Source organism: Tursiops truncatus, chromosome 9 (genome assembly GCF_011762595.2).
Source record: "Tursiops truncatus isolate mTurTru1 chromosome 9, mTurTru1.mat.Y, whole genome shotgun sequence".
NCBI lineage: Eukaryota > Metazoa > Chordata > Mammalia > Artiodactyla > Delphinidae > Tursiops > Tursiops truncatus.
In genome coordinates this window covers 79,054,896-79,074,309 of record NC_047042.1, presented here as the reverse complement: position 1 = coordinate 79,074,309, position 19,414 = coordinate 79,054,896, and the positions used below count along the sequence as shown (strand labels likewise).

Genomic DNA, 19,414 nt, shown 5'->3' with positions numbered 1-19,414 from the left:
ACGATGAGATTACGGGTGGCTATTGCTGTGCTCAGACTTTACAGTATTTTCCAGTTTCTTGAAAAACCATACACTGTTTTTAAGTCAGAAAAACATGTAAAAATTGTAGAAACTGTAGAAAGACATCTGCCAAAGATGTCAAATCCTACAGAGAGCAACGGGAGTAGATTGGCCAAGAAGAAAGTCATTGGCGACTTTCAGGTGAGAGTGTGAACAGTCCTGGATGTGGAAGGAGAGCAGTGCACTTAGTAGAAATTCGAAGGAGAAGTGTTGGAGGGAGTTAGTGCAGACAGTGGAGGGGCTCTGCACACCACAAGCCCTGTACACAAGTGAATATTAAAGTTGACGGCCAAGGAAGGGTTGCAGATAGAATGGGACCTGGAGGAGAAAACAGAGTTCAATGAAGGTCTCTTTTTAAATAAATAACGTTAAAGAACGCACGTCATTGGGGCTTCCCTGGTGGTGCAGTGGTTGAGAGTCCGCCTGCCAATGCAGGAACACGGGTTCGTGCCCCGGTCCGGGAAGATCCCACATGCCGCGGAGCGGCTGAGCCCGTGAGCTATGGCCGCTGAGCCTGCGCGTCCGAAGCCTGTGCTCCACAATGGGAGAGGCCACGACAGTGAGAGGCCCGCGTACCGCAAAAAAAAAAAAAAAAAAAAAAAAAAAAAAAGAATGCACGTCATATAACTCTGGAGCACAGTCCTAGAAAAAAGCATCAAGGCAACAGGTACTAAATATGAAGTCTTCTCGTGTGTTCTCAGATATTATTTATAGTAATTGTATTTATTGAATTCAGTCAATTATTTAGTAGAGAAAGAAGTCCATGCATTCATAAATTAGACACATTCCCTTTTAAAAAAAAAAAAAACCTCTACAAGTTTGGGTTTTTGCTCCAAAATTTCAGGCATGGATTCCTTTATCGTTAGATCTTAAATGATCTCTTTACTTCTTTGACAGAGCTGAGAATGAAAAAATAAATATATAAATGAGACCAGCAACCTTTCAATTTCTTCCATATGACCAAAATGTAGATTTTATAATTTGACTGATAAACCAGCTTGTGAGAAGTTTGGCTTTCTCAATCAATATAGCTGTATGTAATGTCTTGGAATGTCAGTCAGTCACCAGATACTTTGTTAACGTTCTCTGTTTGACAAGCATATGTTCCAGCTATGTGCTGGAAATACACTGGTGGATGAGGCCAAGGGTTCTGGTGTTAATGGAGTTTACAGTCTATTGGAAATAGGAGTACTAAACAAATAAGTGTGATTTGTTTATACTAAACAAGTAAGTATAAGTGTCAGGAATATAGGTTTCTACAAAGGGGGTGCACTTTGCTGTAGAGAATTGAGGAAATAATATTTAAACTGGAGTCTGAGGAATGAGTAGAAGTCATAGGTCAAGCTGGCAGAAAAGTGTCAGTGAACCAAATATATAAAAGGCCTAAGGCAGAAGGAAACCTGAAGTATTGTCTCACGGAGAGAATTTTAGCAGGTTGGGAGTGGGAAAGATGAGGCTGGGTATAGGCAAAAATGAGTCCTGAAGTCTCATACACCATGGTTAGAAAACAGCATTTAAATGGAAAGGCAACAGGAGTTCCCTGAAAAGGTTGAAGCTGGGAAGTCATACGATCAGATTATATTTTAAAAACATCTTTCTGGCTACACTGAAGGGCAGAGTGTGGATGGGCAGTGGTGGGCAAAGTTGATGTGAGAAGAATGAGATCATTCTCTCGGAGAAAGATGAGACAAGTGGCCTGGATTGGGGGGTTGTCAGTGGGGATGGAGAGAAGAGCAGGGATTTCCGGCGAATGTAGGAGACAGCTGACAAAATTCGGGTCTGTGCTGTTCCATGGTAATATAAGGAGATCCACATGTATAATTTTAAGCTTAAAGGGAAAAATGTGAAATTAATTTTCATGATATATTTAATTTAACCCTATATCCAAATTTTATCATCTCAACACATATCAATATATAAACTATTAATGAGATACTTAATAATCTTCAAAATCCAGAGTGTAATTTACACTTATAAAACTTTCAGTTTGAACTAGCACTCTTCAAGAGTCCTGCAGCCACATATGGCTAGTGGCTAAATATTTGGAGGAGCTGTGGGTTCAGATCCTGACTCTGATGCTTGTCTTGGTGACTTTTACATCTTCCATAAACTGGCAGCCTGCTCTGAATACCGCATTGCATCATTGTATGATTAAATGAAGTAATGTACATGAAAGTGAATAATGTTCAATAAAGGATTGTTCAATATGAAAAACTGGTAGGTGTCCATCTAGCCATTATCTTTATGATGCTAAAATGAGGGGCAATCTATTCAATTCACTGAGGAAAAATAGGCCAACTGATTTTTTTTAATAAAGATGGAAAACAGAAACAATCGGTTGCTTACTACAAATAAATCCTAATTTACGATCGTTGGCATGGATTGTATCCTTAGGTAAGTGGTAGGCAATAACAAGTAGGATGGTGAATCTTAAAATTATGTTTAATAGTTTTGTTTTAGAAAACGTGAGCTACGGGGGCACAATAAATTATAACATAACATCCTTTTTCATGTTCTGTAAGTTTTCATGGACAACTCTTTTAATGTGTGTGAATGCACTACATCTCTAGCAAACACTACAGAAAATCCTGTTATCACTGATATTTGTAATGTTTCTGTGAAATGATTTATTTTAGAAACTAAAATAAGAGTTTCCTTACTTTTGGTAGGGGTCACAAAGAATGCTCAGGTTGCTTTTGATTATACCTACGTGGTTGAGGAATTAAAATAGTTAACACATCAAACCAATTTTCAAATGCTTTCCGCTTTTTAAATCTGTGGGAATTTTCCCATGGACACATCAGAGGAGAATTTTGCTCAAGGCAACTGATTAATGAATCACATGATTCTCTAGGCAGCTTCTCTATCACAGACTGAACTTCTGTAGCTGGAGCAGCATAATTGAACTGTGAGCTGCATGTTGGGGAGATATCTGCTTTTGTCCCTCTAATCTATTTTCCAAATTGCAGACGGTAATCTTTTCAAAATACTATTCTGATTAAGCCATTTCTCTACTTCACACATGGCAACGATTCCTCATGCTTTTACATTAAGACCATAGTCTCTAAGGTGGCCCACATGAGCCTGCACAGTACACCCACCTCTCTGTATTCATCTTACAACTTGTCCCTTACGTATCTGCCCCTCATCCTACACTCCCTGTTCTCAGCATTTCAGCCACAATGGCCTTCTGTGGTTCATCAGAGATACATTAGTACCTCCTGCCAGAGCCCTTTCATAAATGGTTTCCTATGTTTGGAATAATCTGTTTCTATTCATCACCCTTTGCCTTTTATTAAACTAGATTTTTCATTTTGCAATAATTCTAGTTTCACATGATGTTTAAAGAAATAATACAGACATATTCTCTGAATCCTTTATTCAGTTCCCCAAAGGTAACATCTTGCAAAATTGTAGTTGAATATCACAACCAGGATACTGACATTGATACAGTCAGATTTGGAACATTTTCATCACCACAAAGATCCCTAATGTTGCTCTTTTTTTTTTTTTTTTGCGGTACACGGGCCTCTCACTGTTGTGGCCTCTCCCGTTGCGGAGCACAGGCTCCGGACGCGCAGGCTCAGCGGGCATGGCTCACGGGCCCAGCCGCTCCGCGGCATGTGGGAACTTCCTGGACCGGGGCACGAACCCGTGTCCCCTACATGGGCAGGCGGACTCTCAACCACTACGCCACCAGGGAAGCCCGTGTGTTGCTCTTTTATAACCACATTATCTCCCTTCCAGTGCTCCCACCTCCTACTAACCTCCACAACCACGATCTGTTCTCCATTTCTATAATTTGTAATTTCAAGCATGTTGAATAAATGGAAATATCAAATATGTAATCTATTGGGGTTGGCTTTTTTACTCAGCATAATTCTTTGGAGGTTCATCCAGGTTGTTATAAGGTGTCAATAGTTTAATACTTTTTATTGCGATGTGCCAGTTTTTTGGGTTTTTTTTAATAATACAGCAGAGGGCCTCTAATTATATTACTGAGGTTGGGTCTTTTTTTTTTTTTTTTTACATATTTATTGGAGTATAATTGCTTTACAATGGTGTGTCAGTTTCTGCTTTATAACAAAGTGAATCAGTTATACATATACATATGTTCCCATATCTCTTCCCTCTTGCATCTCCCTCCCTCCCACCCTCCCCATCCCACCCCTCCAGGCGGTCACAAAGCACCGAGCTGATCTCCCTGTGCTATGCGGCTGCTTCCCACTAGCTATCTACCTTACCTTTGGTAGTGTATATATGTCCATGCCTCTCTCTTGCTTTGTCACAGCTTACCCTTCCCCCTCCCCATATCCTCAAGTCCATTCTCTAGTAGATCTGTGTCTTTTTTCCTGTCTTACCCCTAGGTTCTTCATGACATTTTTTTCCTTAAATTCCATATATATGTGTTAGCATACAGCATTTGTCTTTCTCTTTCTGACTTACTTCACTCTGTATGACAGGCTCTAGGTCTATCCACCTCATTACAAATAGCTCAATTTCGTTTCTTTTTATGGCTGAGTAATATTCCATTGTATATATGTGCCACATCTTCTTTATCCATTCATCTGATCATGGACACTTAGCTTGTTTCCATCTCCGGGTAAATAGAGCTGCAATGAACATTTTGGTACATGACTCTTTTTGAATTATGGTTTTCTCGATGTTGGCTGTGGGTTTGTCATATATGGCCTTTATTATGTTAAGGAAAGTTCCCTCTATGCCTACTTTCTGCAGGGTTTTTATCATAAATGGGTGTTGAATTTTGTCGAAAGCTTTCTCTGCATCTATTGAGATGATCATATGGTTTTTCTCCTTCAGTTGGTTAATATGGTGTATCACGTTGATTGATTTGTGTATATTGAAGAATTCTTGCATTCCTGGAATATACCCCACTTGATCATGGTGTATGATCCGTTTAATGTGCTGTTGGATTCTGTTTGCTAGTATTTTGCTGAGGATTTTTGCATCTATGTTCATCAGTGATATCGGCCTGTAGTTTTCTTTCTTTGTGACATCCTTGTCTGGTTTTGGTATCAGGGTGATGGTGGCCTCGTAGAATGAGTTGGGGAGTGTTCCTCCCTCTGCTATATTTTGGAAGAGTTTGAGAAGGATAGGTGTTAGCTCTTCTCTAAATGTTTGATAGAATTCGCCTGTGAAGCCGTCTGGTCCTGGACTTTTGTTTGTTGGAAGATTTTTAATCACAGTTTCTATTTCAGTGCTTGTGATTGGTCTGTTCATATTTTCTATTTCTTCCTGGTTCAGTCTCAGAAGGTTGTGCATTTCTAAGAATTTGTCCATTTCTTACAGGTTGTCCATTTTATTGGCATACAGTTGCCTGTAGTAATCTCACATGATCTTTTGTATTTCTGCAGTGTCAGTTGTTACTTCTCCTTTTTCATTTCTAATTCTATTGATTTGAGTCTTCTCCCTTTTTTTCTTGATGAGTCTGGCTAATGGTTTATCAATTTGTTTATCTTCTCAAAGAACCAGCTTTTAGTTTTATTGATCTTTGCTATCATTTCCTTCATTTCTTTTTCACTTATTTCTGATCTGATTTTTATGATTTCTTTCCTTCTGCTAACTTTGGGGTTTTTTTATTCTTCTTTCTCTACTTGCTTTAGGTGTAAGGTTAGGTTGTTTATTCGAGATGTTTCCTGTTTCTTAGGGTTGGACTGTATTGCTATAAACTTCCCTCTTAGAACTGCTTTTGTTGCATCCCATAGATTTTGGGTCATCGTGTCTCCATTGTCATTTGTTTCTAGGTTTTTTTTGTATTTCCTCTTTGATTTCTTCAGTGATCACTTCGTTATTAAGTAGTGTATTGTTTACCGTCCATGTGTTTGCATTTTTTACAGATCTTTTCCTGTAACTGATATCTAGACTCATAGCATTGTGGTCGGAAAAGATACTTGATACAATTTCAATTTTCTTAAATTTACCAAGGCTTGATTTGTGACCCAAGATATGATCTATCCTGGAGAATGTTCCATGAGCACTTGAGAAAAATGTGTATTCTGTTGTTTTTGGATGGAATGTCCTATAAATATCAATTAAGTCCATCTTGTTTAATGTATCATTTAAAGCTTGTGTTTCCTTATTTATTTTCATTTTGGATGAGCTGTCCATTGGTGAAAGTGGGGTGTTAAAGTCCCCTACTATGAATGTGTTACTGTCGATTTCCCCTTTTATGGCTGTTAGTATTTGCCTTATGTATTGAGGTGCTCCTATGTTGGGTGCCTAAATATTTACAATTGTTATATCTTCTTCTTGGATCGATCCCTTGATCATTATGTAGTGTCCTTCTTTGTCTCTTCTGATAGTCTTTATTTTAAAGTCTATTTTGTCTGATATGAGAATTGCTACTCCAGCTTTCTTTTGGTTTCCATTTGCATGAAATATCTTTTTCCATCCCCTTATTTTCAGTTTGTATGTGTCCCTAGGTCTGAAGTGGGTCTCTTGTAGACAGCAAATATATGGGTCTTGTTTTTGTATCCATTCAGCCAATCTGTGTCTTTTGGTGGGAGCATTTAGTCCATTTACATTTAAGGTAATTATCAATATGTATGTTCCTATTCCCATTTTCTTAATTGTTTTGGGTTCGTTATTGTAGGTCTTTTCCTTCGCTTGTGTTTCTTGCCTAGAGAAGTTCCTTTAGCAGTTGTTGTAAAGCTGGTTTGGTGGTGCTCTCTCAGCTTTTGCTTGTCTGTAAAGGTTTTAATTTCTGCATCAAATCTGAATGAGATCCTTGCTGGGTAGAGTACTCTTGGTTGCAGGTTTTTCTCCTTCATCACTTTAAATATGTCCTGCCAGTCCCTTCTGGCTTGCAGAGTTTCTGCTGAAAGATCAGCTGTTAACCTTATGGGGATTCCCTTGTGTGTTATTTGTTGTTTTTCCCTTGCTGCTTTTAATATGCTTTCTTTGTATTTAATTTTTGACAGTTTGATTAATATGTGTCTTGGTGTATTTCTCCTTGGATTTATCCTGTATAGGACTCTCTGTGCTTCCTGGACTTGATTAACTATTTCCTTTCCCATATTAGGGAAGTTTCCAACTATAATCTCTTCAAATATTTTCTCAGTCCCTTTCTTTTTCTCTTCTTCTTCTGGAACCCCTATAATTCGAATGTAGGTGCATTTAATGTTGTCCCAGAGGTCTCTGAGACTGTCCTCAGTTCTTTTTATTCTTTTTTATTTATTCTGCTCTGTAGTAGTTATTTCTACTATTTTATCTTCCAGGTCACTTATCCGTTCTTCTGCCTCAGTTATTCTGCTATTGATCCCATCTAGAGTATTTTTAATTTCATTTATTGTGTTGTTCATCATTGTTTGTTTCATCTTTAGTTCTTCTAGGTCCTTGTTAAATGTTTCTTGCATTTTGTCTATTCTATTTCCAAGATTTTGTATCATCTTTACTATCATTATTCTGAATTCTTTTTCAGGTAGACTGCCTATTTCCTCTTCATTTGTTAGGCCTGGTGGGTTTTTATCTTGCTCCTTCATCGGTGTGTTTTTCTGTCTTCTCATTTTGCTTATCTTACTGTGTTTGGGGTCTTCTTTTTGCAGGCTGCAGGTTTGTAGTTCCCGTTGTTTTTGGTGTCTGTCCCCTGTGGCTAAGGTTGGTTCAGTGGGTTGTGTAGGCTTCCTGGTGGAGGGGACTAGTGCCTGTGCTCTGGTGGATGAGGCTGGATCTTGTCTTTCTGGTGGGCAGGTCCACGTCTGGTGGTGTGTTTTGGGGTGTCTGTGGACTTCTTATGATTTTAGGCAGCCTCTCTGCTAATGGGTAGGGTTGTGTTCCTGTCTTGCTAGTTGTTTGGCATAGGATGTCCAGCACTGTAGCTTGCAGGTCGTTGAGTGAAACTGGGTGATGGTGTTGAGATGGAGATCTCTGGGAGATTTTCGCCATTTGATATTATGTGGAGCTGGGAGGTCTCTTGTAGACCAGTGTCCTGAAGTTGGCTCTCCCACCTCAGAGCCACGGCACTGACTCCTGGCTGCAGCACCAACAGCCTTTCATCCACACAGCTCAGAATAAAAGGGAGAAAAAGTAAAGAGAAAGAATTAGTTGAAGTAGAAAGAAAGAAAGGAGGGAGGGAGAGACGGAGGAAGGAAGGAAGGAAGGAAGGAAAGAAGATAAAGTAAAATTTAAAAAGTAAGATAAAATATAATAAAGTTATTAAAATAAAAAATAATTATTAAGAGAAAAAAATTAAAAAAAAAAACAAAAACGGACAGATAGAACCCTAGGACAAATGGTGGAAGCAAAGCTATACAGACAAAATCTCACACAGAAGCATACACATACACACTCACAAAAAGAGGAAAAGGGGAAAAAATCCTAAACCTTGCTCTCAATGTCCACCTCCTCAATTTGGGATGATTCGTTGTCTATTCAGGTATTCCACAGATGCAGGTTACATCAAGTTGATTGTGGAGCTTTAATCCGCTGCACCTGAGGCTGCTGGGAGGCGTTTCCCTTTCTCTTCTTTGTTCTCACAGCTCCCAGGGGCTCAGCTTTGGATTTGGCCCCGCCTCTGCGTGTAAGTCTCCGGAGGGCATCTGTTCTTCGCTCAGACAGGACAGGGTTAAAGGAGCCGGTGATTCGGAGGCTCTGGCTCACTCAGGCCAGGGGGGAGGGAGGGGCACGTAGTGTGGGGCGTGTCTGCCGCGGCAGAGGGCGGCGTGACGTTGCAGCAGCCTGAGGCGCGCTGTGCGTTCTCCCGGAGAAATTGTCCCTGAATGCCGGGACCCTGGCAGTGGCGGGCTGCACAGGCTCCCCGGAAGGGGTGTGTGGATAGTGACCTGTGCTCGCACACAGGCTTCTTGGTGGCGGCAGCAGCAGCCTTAGCGTCTCATGCCCGTCTCTGGGGTCCACGCTTTTAGCCGCGGCTTGCGCCCGTCTCTGGAGCTCCTTTAAGCAGCGCTCTTAACCCCGTCTCCTCGCGCACCAGGAAACAAAGAGGTAAGAAAAAGTCTCTTGCCTCTTCAGCAGGTCCAGACTTTTCCCCGGACTCCCTCCCAGCTAGCCGTGGCGCACTAACCCCCTGCAGGCTGTGTTCACGCCGCCAACCCCCGTCCTCTCCCGGTGCTCCGACCGAAGCCCGAGCCTCAGCTCCCAGCCCCGCCCGCCCCGCCGGTGAGCAGACAAGCCTCTCGGGCTGGTGAGTGCCGGTCGGCCCTGATCCTCTGTGCGGGAATCTCTCCGCTTTGCCCTCTGCACACCTGTGGCTGTGCTCTCCTTCGCGACTCCGAAGCTTTCCCCCTCCGGCACCCGCAGTCTCCGCCCGCGAAGGGGCTTCCTAGTGTGGGGAAACCGTTCCTCCTTCACAGCTCCCTCCCACTGGTGCGGGTCCCGTCCCTATTCTTTTGTCTCTGTTGTTTCTTTTTTTTTGCCCTACCCAGGTACGTGGGGGTTTTCTTGCCTTTTGGGAGGTCTGAGGTCTTCTGCCAGCGTTCAGTAGGTGTTCTGTAGGAGTTGTTCCACGTTTAGATGTATTTCTGGTGTATCTGTGGGGAGGAAGGGGATCTCCGCCTCTTACTCTTCCGCCATCTTCCCGGAAGCCTCTCGAGACACTTGTTTTGAATTTAAAAATCTGTGCCAGTTTTTTTAACCATTCATCGACTGATGGACATCTAGATGCTTCCAATTTTGTACGATTATGAATAGAGCAGCTATAAACATCTCGGTACCTGTTTTTGTGTAAACATAGATCTTTACTTCTCTGGGATAATTGTCCAGAAGTATAACTGCTGGGTCACATGGTAGTTACATGTTAAGGTGTTTTCTTTTGTTGTTATTATTTTTAACCTGCCAAATAGTACCAGAGTGGCTGCAGTGTTCTTCATTACCACCAGTAATATAACATTATCCACTTTCTCTGCATCCTCACTAGCATTCGGTCTTGTCATTAATTTTAATTTTAGTCATTCTGATAAGTGTTTAGTAGTATCTCACTGTGGTTTTAATTAACATTTCCTAATGGCTAATGATATTAAATAACCTTTCCTGTGCTTATTTGCCATCTGTATGTCTTCTGTGAAATGTTTCTTCATGTCTTTTGCCCATGTGTTAATCAGATTGTTTGATTTTGTACTGGTGAGTTTTGAGAGTTCTTTATTCTAGATATTTTGTTGGCTATGTGGCTTGATTCTCTTACTATGTAGCTTGTCCTTGCATCTTCTTAATAGGGTCCTATGCACAGTAAAAGTTTTTATTTTTAATGAGGTCCGCTTATTAATTTTTCCTTTTATGGATCATGTTTTTGGTATCAAGTCTAACAACTCTGTCTAGTCCAAGATATTGAAGATTTTCTCATTATTTTTTTCTAAAAAGTTAATAGCCTCACATTTTACCTTTAAGTCTTTGATACATTCTGAGTTAATTTTGTGTTAGCAGTAAGACTGAGATCAAGGTTTATTTTATTGCCTAGATATGTCATTGTTTCAGCAATAAGTTGAAAGACCACCTATCCTCCCTTGAATTGCTTTTGAACTTTTGTCAAAACATCAGTTGGGGATATTTATGTGCATCTATTTCTGTGTCCTCTGTTCTTTTCCATTGATCTGTGTATCTATTTGTCTAGCAATACCACACAATCTTGATTACTGTAGCCATATAATTGTCTTGAAATTTTATTGTTCTTTTTCAAAATTGTTTTAGCTATTTTAGTTTCTTTGTCTCTTCATATACATTTTAGAATAATATTGTCTAGATCTATGAAAAAATCTTGCTTAGGTTTTGATATGAATTGCATTATAGCTGTATATCAATTTGAGAAGAACTGATATCTTTACTATGTTGAGCCTTCCAATCCATGAACATATATGTCTTCATTTTTTAGACTTTTTAATCTCTCTCATCAGTTGTGTAGTTTAAACACACAAGTCTTGTACGTGTTTTGTTGGATTTACATCTAAAATATTTCATTTTTAAAAAACTATTTAAAAAAGTATTGTATGTTTAATTTTGTTGTCCACATGTTCAATTGCTAGCATGTAAATATACAACTGCCCTCCTACATTCTTTTAGCCACAGATTCTCTCTGTTTTCTTTCATATGAGAATGGCTTATTTCTTCTTCATTCATGCCTACTTTCACTGGGCATAGAATTCTGGGTTGGCATATCTTTTTTTCAGCACCTGAGAAATATCCTGCCACTTCCTCTGGTTTCTATGGGAGCTGATAAGGGATCTGCTGTTATTTTAATTGCTTTTTCCTCTATAGGTAAAGTGTCATTTTTTTTCTCATTACATTCAAGATTTTTCTTTGTCTTTAGTTTTCAGAAGTTCAATTATGATGTTTCTTGGCATGAGTTTCTTTGTTTGCTTATTTGTTTTTTTCTGTTTGGGGTTCACTCAGCTTTGAATCTGTAGGCTTATGTCTCTTGCCAAATTTGGAATCTCTCATCCAGTACTTTTTCAGCCCTGACCCCTTGCTCTTCTCCTTCTTGAACTCTCCAGTCAAGAATATTAGCTATTTTGTTATAGTTCCACAGGTTTTCAAGGCTCAGTTCATTTTTTTCAGTATATATTTCTCTGTTTTTCACATTGTATAATATCTATCTTTCTAACTTCCATTTCATTAATCTTTTCTTTGTTCCCTCTATTCTGCTGTTGAGCCAATTACTAAGCTTTTAATTTCAGTTATTACATTTTTTTCAGTTCTAAAGTTGCCATTTGGTACTACTTTATATGTTCTATTTCTTTGTTGAATATTTCTATTTGTTCGATGAAATTTTCTGGTTTTTTTCATTTATTTCAAGCATGTTGGTAATTACATGTTGAAGCATTTTTATCACAGATGTTTGAAAATTGTTGTTAGATAATTCTAACATCTCTGTCATATCGTTGTTTGGCATCTACTGATTGTCTTTTTTATCCAGTTTGAGATCTTCCCAGTTCTTGGCATGACTAGTAATTTTAAATTGAACTCTGGACATTTTCCTCTTATCTTCTGAGACTCTGAATCTTATTTAAATACATTTTCCCTCAGACACTACTCCAGAGAGAAGGAAGGGAGGGGCACCACCTCCTTACTGCCAAGTAGAGGTAGAAATTCAAGTTCCCACACAACCTCCATTGATAGGTGTGACATGTGCATGTGTGCGTGTGTGTGCGCATGTGTGTTTGTGTGTGGGCTCCTTGTTACTGCTGGGCAGGGGTGAGAGTTTGGTGATACAAGCTGTCTCCACTGACATCAGCAGATGTGAACTCATTATCTCTGAGTTAATGTGAAAGTTCTGACCCTCCACTCAGCCCCCAATGTGATTTCTACTGACACCATTGGGAGTGCGGGGTGGGTACTTATTACTGAAACCTGGGAATGAAAGTCCTATCTCCCTATTTGATTTTTTCTGACAACAACCTGGCATGTGTTTGGAGCACTTGTTACAAACTCTTGAGGGTATAAGTCTGGGTGCCTCTCTCAGCCTTTGTCAGCATGGATGGAGGCATGGTTACAGCTCCTCTGTGATATTTGCCTAGAGTAGAATGCTTATTGTCTAAAATTTTTCTATTTTTTACTTTTTCCTTTTCCTCATTTTTTTGGGGGATGCTAGAGATCAGGCTTTCACTGGGGATTTTTGTCTGTACTTATTGGTGTTTCTGGGTTATCAGCTTCTCATCTCCAAGTCTAAGATGTACAAGGTAGAAAGAAAACCCAAGGAACTTACTGTCATTCCTTGGGCCTTGTGGTCCCCAGATCACTGCCTTCTTTTCTATACCTTTCAGAGCCTTCTGATATTTGTTTAGTATATAACGTCCAGGAATTTTAGTTGTACTTAGCATGAATAATAGGGAAAAATATGTTTACTCCATTTTCCCAGAAGTGGTAGTGATCCTTGGCTTTTTAAAATATCCTGTTCTTTAGATTTTAGCTTAATATTCCTCCATCTGCAAAACATCCTCTCACTTCCCTTAGGACCTAAGTCATCTGAACATTAGAGACTCTCATAGAGTATGCATTTCTCTTCTTAGCATGTGTTTACAATAGAAATTTTAAATGAATTTGACTAATTATTTGATTAATGAGTTTCCTTAATTGGACCCTAAGAGTCATGTGTGTAGTGATCATGGCTGTGTTTTAGTTATTATTTTATTCACAGTGCCTAATAGTCTGCCTGGCATTAATAGTAGATTCTCAATAATCTTTGTAGAATGAATAAGGCAGTGCAATAAAGTAGAAGGGGCTTTAGTTTTGCAATTAAATTTTGCCACTTTACTAGAAGTGTAATCTTTATAAGTCTTTTTTGTCCTTTACTTTCTATTTTCTCACATGTTGATATTAAGTGATACAACATGTAAGATTTTTCACTCAATTCATCGGGTGACACGATGACTTCCAATTTCCAAGAGCTATTATTTCTCTTTTTCTGCTTTCTGTCTTTCTAGGAAGCTTCAGTCTTGCTTTTTTGTTTGTTTTACTTTTTTTTTTTTCTGTGTTTGGTGACAAGCACAGTGCCCAGGACATGATGGAAACTCAAAAATTATTGAGTGGAATTAAATTGATATGCTTATTATTACTTAGTGGAACTTATATGAGTTTTCTGATATAATATCACATACCTAGGAAAATGTAAATAAAAAGAATTAAAATTTATAGGGGGAAAGAATTTTGTTTAGAAGTGAAAAGCTGTTTTGTCAATAATTCACCCATGAACTAAAAGAGTAGCAGGCTGAAAATAGTAAATACATTCAAGGAAAGAGTACAGATATTTATTCTATAATAAATGCCACAGAAAGTTACAAAAACAAGTCCATTTGGAAACATAAAAAGAATGTGAACTGTGTTTAGAGGCCAAAAAGTCCTCTGAAAAAATAGATAAAAGAATTGTTGTCAAATGGAATCAGTTTTATCTCTTAGAGTCAGGAAAAGGGAACAAGGAAAAATGGACTTCAGAATACATACTTGACACTGCTCATGGGAGAGAAAAACAGAGAGAAAGAAAAGGAGGTTCAAAGCCTTTTGCTGACCTTTTTTTCAGCAGATCAGGTCTGGGGCCTGGGTTTGCAGCACTGCCCACCGGGTGACTGTAAAGGGGTTATCCTTGGGGCTAAGAATGCCTGTTGAATTTTGGACAGTGTGATATACACAACATAGTAGATGGCCCATCTCCTGAGAAAGCTGTAATTTGCGGTTGTAAGAAAGGAAGAGAAAATCACAAAGAAATCCAGAACATCTCTGTTCAGATGTGAATGAAAATGCTGAGACAGTGAATGTGTATAAATCATGGTAAGTTTTTATTGAAGATATACTATGAGCTTGGTACTGCTCTATGAGCTTTACATTAATTAAATCATTTGTCCTATTATGATTGGTGTTCATACCATGACATTCATGTCGGGATATAGAAGTTACAACATTCTTGTAGGTTTATTAATACTCTCTCTCTTCTCAGGTTGGAAGTTGGGAGATGATGTTTGGGATGGGAGAAGAGATACTTCACACTCCACTGCTATGCTTTCTGTTATGGCTAGAACTGTTCCCCCCAAATTCATATCCGGAAGTATTAATCTCCAGTACCTCAGAAAGTGACCTTATTTGAAAATAGGGTTGTCGCAGATGTAATTAGTTAAGCTGGGGTCACAGTGGACTTGGGTAGAACCTAATTTCTGTTGTTTAAGCCACCCAGTTTGTGGCACTTTGTTTTGGCAGCCCTAGCAAACTAACATACTTTCCATGGAGCACTGACCTTCATGATTTTGAAGCTTCTGTATCCTTTTGAAAATATAAATCAAACAATGGAAGTTCTCTCTTGAAAAATGCAAATAGCCACAATTTCACATACAGTTTCCAAAGTTCACAGGTGTTCTGCCGTCCATCTACAGATCCCACCCCCAGTCTCAGGTCAGACCGAGAACCTTTGTCCTAGAGTCTGTGTGACCTCACCTGACCCCTTTCTTAGGCAATGCCTCCTGAACACATGGCCCTGCACTGAACACTTCCCATGAGAAGAACCTCTCTTTACTATGCGACAGTATCTTACAACAGAGGGCAATTCTGCTCTTAAGAGCTGGTCCAATGGAGCTGTGACTCACATCAGTGTATTCAACTTAGAGATACCATGGGCCTTACCACAGTCCCCTGCTAAAGCAGCTGCTTTTCTATGTCCTTTTTCTTGTTTTAAATTAAAACAATCTTTCTATTGTAATTGCTACATGTAATTTATCGGGCAAGTATAGAAATAGGGAGAGGAAGCTGTTGCTGTTTTGGCGTGCTGTAGGGAAAGAACTTGAGCTCAAAGGGACTACTTCTATTTATATTTAAAACTCCAAATATAGTTTTGGGGGCTGTGGGGTAAAAAGAAAAGCAAAGAGACTGAGGAAGTGGTTCCTGAAAGGATAGACGGGCTCTTGCAGAGGAGGTGAGAGGAAGCCAAAAACTTACTCTGCTTCCTTCACCCTCTACTTGGCACTGTGAGTGTTTGCACATATTCTGGATCTCACAGAGTATGTTCTGTGTGCATGAGGCTGAAAGGCTTTATGAGGAGAAATGTAAGAAGCACCTGCCTACATCCTTCTCTGTGTGTGTTTGCAGCTGTGTCTTGCTGTCTAGAGGTGGCTTTCTCCTCCCACTCAAATAAGGCCTATCTCTGTTACTGTGTGGAAACTCTGTGAAACTCAGTCTGTCTTCTGTTGTCATTTGCTAGACCCAGATAGGATTGCCCTCGCCCTGGCTCCATGTTGTCCTTGAAGAACGTCCTTTACCTGCGTTTATATGACTTTTCTCTGTCATTCGCTTTGCGGAAGAGATACCTTGTCTTGATATTGCCAATGCCCCTCATATATCGACTCACAAGAGTGAGCCTGTGTTTTTCAGCTGTCATTATCATCCTCAAACAAACATTAAACACAGTCTGGCGGATAATCCGGTCCGCACATGGAATGAAATTTCAGAAAGCCCAGTTCAGAAAACCTGTTATTTGCCGCCATAGGATGGAGGGATCCTCATTTGGGATTCTTGCTCTCGTGGAAATCCTGCTCACGTTTCACCACCTGAGGCGCATGCCACCTCCAGGAAGCTAGATCTCTCAACTGCATGGGATTTTGACATTTCATGATTTTCCTTAGGTCATAGTATGGTACTTAGGGGGAATCTGTCTGCCCACGAGATCATAAGGTTCTGAGGACAATGCCTGGCCTTATTCGTTTTGCAGTCTCCCTCAGTACTTCACACATGATGCCCACAACAGAGTGCTTTGGGATTTTTATTCCCGAAGCCTTCTAACACCTGGCTCTGCCACTTAGTCTTCTCACATTAATCGGAATTGGGGTTGGCTTTTGAATTTGAGGTAGAAAGTACTTTGGCAGATGCAAACGTGAAGAATGTAGGCAAAGGGACATCAAAAGAGATGTCAGTCACTATCATTTACTGAGATCTTACAGAATGCCGTGAAAATGTAGTAGGAATTTATAAGACAGGAAAATAGAGAGTAAGGGAGCAAGTTGAAATGGGGACATTTAGGATAATTTAAAGATTGTAAAATATTTAGATTTATATAGCAGTTTGCTTTCAAGGAACTTAAAGGAATTACAGTAATATAGGCACAGGTCACTCTCTTGCTATAAATTTTATAGCAGAAACAACATAATGCCTGAAATCAAATGAGAATTCAGTTATTTGTGGGATGAAGACGTGATGTACTTGGAGCTTTGGAAGAAAGAGTGTTGATTAAAGAAGACCACTGGCCTGCCAGAGGATGGTAGAAAGCCAAGACTCATTTCTAGACCTTAGCCTTACTGAACTTAAGGAAGATACACGGAGGAGAGGGGTGGAAAACAGTGGTGAGAATTAATCAGATTATGAATAGGGTGAAAAGATAGATATGATGTTAGTATAAATGCAAATTATTGGCCCCTGGCTGTAATCTGCTTAGTTACAGAGGCAGCACTGCTCCCCTCCCCAAAACTTGAATTTTAGATATGCTGTAATCTAACAAATCTGATAGGAGGAAGTTTTTTATAGTGATAAGAACACTTAAAATGAGACCCTCTTAATAAATGTTTAAGCGTACAATACAGTGTTGCTAATTATAGCCACAATGTTTTACAGCATATATATGGAACTTAATCATCTTGCATAACTGCTTTTTAAGACATGCCTCGGGCTGCCTTAAATCAAGGTAGCCATCCCTTCCGTCAGGCCTCTCACTGGAAAAAGAAACACTTTGAGTAAGTCACAGTGAGTAACCCTAAAATAAGACTGATAGTGTTCTTTTTCTCTGGATGTAATGCAGAGTGGATACAAAAGTGTGTAGGGAAGTTGTATATATTGACAGAAAATTATAGTGAGAGTGGAGAAGGGAAACAGCCCAGCTTACCATCATTTGTTTGGTAAATATTTATCCAAAACTAACTACGTGTCAGTAAATATCCCTGTGGTGGGAAACACATTGGTACGTTTGGGGAATAATAAGGGCGATTTGGCTTAGAGCAGTAAAAAAAATGGGAGAACAGGATAGTAGGAAATAAGATCTGAAGGGTGGCCTGGGCCAGATCAGGAGGCAGTGAGCAGCTGGGTTTTATTCTAAGTGTGATGCCTGGACCCTGGAACCTTTGGAGCAGCATAACAGGATTTAGCCTTTACAAGCTCTGTCTGCCTGCTCCATGGAGAATGAAGTGTGGGAGGGCAGGCACAGAAGCAAGCCGGCTGGTGGGGAGGCTGCTGCGTTTGCTGAGGTGAGAGTTAATGATAACACACAAGGATGGTGGCAGGGGAGGCGGCAAACGTGACTGGTTTAGGAAATGTTCTGATATACATAAGCTGACAAGACTTGCTGATAGATTTATTGCAGGGGAGACAGAGAGAGAAGTCAAAGATGGCTTCTGGGTTTTCAGACTTAGCAACTGAGTCAGTTAAAGAAGGAGCAGGCTCTGGAGGGGTGATTAAGGCTGCTGCTTTGGGCAGATGCTTAATAGACACCCAGTGGAAATGAGGAGTAAGCTATTGGATATGAGCCTGGGATTCAGGGGGAGGTCAGGGCTGGATATATACCTTTAGTAGTCATTAGCAGAGAGATGGTATTTGCACGCAGGGTCTGGGTGAGACCATTAGGAAGAGTGTTGATAGAAGAGGAGATGGACCCCTGGACTGAGTCTCATGGCACTCTGGTAATTAAAAGCAGGAAGGAGAAAAGGAGCAAGCAAAGAAGGCTGAGAAGGAGAGGCTGCTGAAGAAGCAGAAACATTAGGAGGGTAGATGTCAAAAACAAGAACATGTCCAATGCTGCTCACAGGTTGAGAAAGGTGAAGCTGGAGAGGTGGCCACTGGGCGCGGCAAGATGAAGGTGCTGATAAACTGAAGTGCGTTGAGTGGAGAGTAAGAAGTGAGGAAACTGAAATAGCTATTTCAACTAGCTTTAGCTATAGAGAGAGCAGTAGATAGAAACAGGGAAACTTCACCCATTGTAACAGGAGGGAAGGTGGAATTTAAGGGCATGGATGCAGGTAAAGGTTGACTTGATTTTGAAAACAAGAAGTTGTTATTTTCACATTACAAGAAAAATGGAAAACAACTGTATTCTTCTCAAAAGCATTCATCACCATATTTGTTGCCTGATGAGATGTTAGATCACAGAAGAGTGGAAACTGCAGTAGGGCTTGTGAATATTCACTTGGTGTAAATTTGTTTTCATGCTTCACATTCATACACAAGTTGTTTCAATCAGTCATTTTAGTTTCAGAAAAGCTTTCTACTCAATTCTGTATAGAAAAGTAAATAATACAAGAACATTTTAAATTGCTGTTTGGCATCAACATGAAATAAAATTACGCTTTGATTACTCTCTTCTGTCCCACGAGTCTCTCTAGAAGTATAAAAATACAATAGTGGAATATTCAGTGATAACAGGTAATTCTACAAATGGTCATGCTTCTGAATTGTTATGTATTGCAGTAAGCATAAATAAATAAGCAAAACCCAGCTTGCTCTGGTCAGTCTTCGCAATATTCAGAATTTTAATGCTGTGTTTGCCTCTGCTTTGCTGATAACAGTGGGCTAGGAATTTAGCTATTCGGTGACCAGTCAAATATATAAAATTGTTGACAAGGGACCAGTATTTTAATAGCTCAGTGTCCTCTTAATGAAGCGGTGTTAATACATTTTCTTCTAATTTCGGTATCATAGTAAAATATATGTAACATGAAATTTACAATGCTAACCAATTTAAATGAAGAGTTAAGTGGTATTAAAGACATTCATACTGTTGTGCAACCAACACCACCATCCACATCCAGAACTCTTTTCATAATAATATGGAATGTTTCCTGAATTTCCTGTATGACATCGTTGAGCAGGTGTCATGCTAATCTTCTCTGTATTGTTCCAATTTTAGTATATGTGCTACTGAAGTGAGCAC

The 19,414-nt window shown here is 39.7% G+C and overlaps 1 long non-coding RNA gene and 1 other non-coding gene across 2 annotated transcripts in view; one reads left to right on the top strand and one right to left on the bottom strand.

Moving 5' to 3' along the window:
- Positions 1–8,777: 8,777 nt before the first annotated feature.
- LOC109548183 (uncharacterized) overlaps positions 8,778–19,414 on the top strand; it is a 74,817-nt gene continuing 64,180 nt past the window's right edge. Inside the window, exon 1 of the long non-coding RNA XR_012334058.1 lies at positions 8,778–9,021. This is a non-coding gene — a long non-coding RNA (uncharacterized lncRNA). The remainder of the gene's footprint in view (positions 9,022–19,414) is intronic.
- On the bottom strand, positions 19,305–19,414 carry LOC117313704 (U6 spliceosomal RNA). Its single transcript, XR_004528287.1, has one exon. It is a non-coding gene; the product is annotated as a U6 spliceosomal RNA (small nuclear RNA).